Raw genomic sequence first — 2,404 nt, forward strand, 5'->3', positions numbered from 1 at the left:
TGTATAGTATTTTAATTATTGTGAGTAGAATATTTTTTCCCATTGTTTTTTCCTGGGTTGTTATTACTAGAATAACAACTACACTTAACATTCGTATATTTATATATTATTCAAGCAACTCGTTGTATTCTCTTTTTAGTTTTTCTTCTATAAAATATACTTAGTTTTTCACATAAACAAATATATAATCATTTTATCTCCTTTCTGATGTTTATATCAGTTATTTCATTGTCTCACCTTAGTGCAGTTGATATAATATCCAAGACAATGCTGAAAATGATAAAAACTTGATCTTTTAGTGATTTTAACTGTATTGGTTTTAGGGTCTGACTATTTGAGATAATATTTGAGATAATATTTGCTTGAGGTTTTTGATAGTATTTATTACACTTAATTAGTTTTCTTCCATTGCTATTTTATTTAGATAATTTACTAGAGATGACTACTGAACTTTATCAAATAACTTTTTAGCATTTGTTGATATAATACTGTAGCTATTTTCCTTTAACTTATTAAATAAAGTATGCAGACAGATTTCATGCTATACAACTCTTTCCATTTGTGGAATATACATTAATAGGCTACAGGATATTCTAATTTAATGCATTGTTGAATTATATTTTATAATATGTTAGTCAGAAAGTTTGCATCTATATTCACACTGAGGTTGGCATATAAGGTTTATGATAGCATTGGTCGTAAACATGCTGGCTTCATAAAATAAATAATTTTTCATTTTTTCTCTGGAAATAGTTTAAATAACATTGAAATAATCTGTTCATTACAGATTTGATAAAACTTGAGTTTGATTCAATTTGCTTCTGCCTTTTACAATGAGAGTTCTCGAATCACATTTTCAATCTATCATAATTAGTCTATTTAAGTTTTCTCATTATTTGAGGGTCATTTTTAGAAATTATATTTTGTTAGAATATCATTAATTTTTCTCTACATTTTAAAATTTGTTGCCTTGGAATTGTGTGTTGAATTCTCTGTAGAAGAGAATTGTAATATTTTACTCTCTTCTGTATCTGGTTATATTTCATTTATTATAATATTATATATTTGCTCTCTCTTTCTTAATTATGCTTATAAGATAGCTAACTATTTTATTGATCTTTTCTTAAAAATTCTATTTATTTATTTATTTATTTATTTATATATTTTGGCTTTCCAATGTACTGATTTCAGCTTTGTCTATTAATTCCTACTTATTACTTTATAGATTTATCTTATAGTTTTTCAAATACTTTTAATAAAAAATAAGGACATATATTTTTATAGTTTGTTTTTAATATCAAAAAAGATTTAAGCCTATATATTTTCTTCTAAGTATAGAAGTCTCTGTATGCCATGAGTACCAATATGAATTTTTTTTTTTCAGTTTATTCCAAATGATTTCAATTTCAAGTTGAATGGCCTCTGTGACCCAAATGTCATCTAGGATTGTCTTTTCTAATTTCCATGTGTTTAATATTTTTTATTTTGTTTTTGGCTATCTTTTTATAATTTGTTTTATAATTTGCTTTTAGTTTGTTGGATTATGACAGAAAATGTAGCTTACATGTCAAATTTTTGAAGGTGTTAAATTTTGTATTTTGGGGTAAATACATAATTTTTAAAAATATTTAATGAATGTGGAAAAAACTATTTGAGGGAGAAGTTCTATATATGTTACATGTAATGAAATGCATTATAATATGATAATATAGGATTAACTCATTTTTGACATATTAAGTATGTTGCCTCTGAAGGAGATGTATTGATATCTCTTACCATAATCATATTTTTAACCAATTTCTTCTTAAATTTATAGCAAGCTTTTGCTTAATAAATTTAAATTTTTCTTCTATGGCCATTCCACCCTGAATAAGCCTGATCCCATTTGATCTTGGAAGCTAAGTAGGGTAGGCCCTGGTTAGTAATTGGATGGGAAACCACCTAGGAAGACCAGGTGCTGTAGACATAAAAAATAAAAAAGGGATTGTAAGCTGACAAGGTCTTTGTAATCTGTGAGGTCAACCAAGGGTTGACTTGCCTAAAAAAAAAAAAAGTAAAATTTTCAGTATAAATAATTATATGACTGATACTTTTTTGTAAATTTCACCTTTTGTGTTAAATATCCATGTTCTTTACTCTGCTTGATGCTTTTAAATTTAAATTCTACTTTCTATTGTTTTAATAATGTTACTCTTACTTATTTTGGTGTTTTCCAGTTATCCACTTGTCACTCCATTTGCACTTAATATAAGATGTAGTAACTGATATGCTTGATTTCACTGCAATCATCTTTATTGTAAAAATTTTATTTTATATTATTGTTTCTTATTTTTCATTTTCTTCACTTTTCCAGGTTTGAGAAAATTGATAATAATTGAGGATCTTCAATGTCTAGTCTTTATTC

At 25.7% G+C, this 2,404-nt stretch overlaps 1 pseudogene; it reads left to right on the plus strand.

Moving 5' to 3' along the window:
* Positions 1-1,847: 1,847 nt before the first annotated feature.
* LOC111746335 lies at positions 1,848-1,966 on the plus strand (annotated as a pseudogene).
* The last annotated feature ends 438 nt before the right edge of the window (positions 1,967-2,404 follow it).

The sequence above is a fragment of the Pteropus vampyrus genome, unplaced genomic scaffold (genome assembly GCF_000151845.1).
Source record: "Pteropus vampyrus isolate Shadow unplaced genomic scaffold, Pvam_2.0 Scaffold184, whole genome shotgun sequence".
NCBI lineage: Eukaryota > Metazoa > Chordata > Mammalia > Chiroptera > Pteropodidae > Pteropus > Pteropus vampyrus.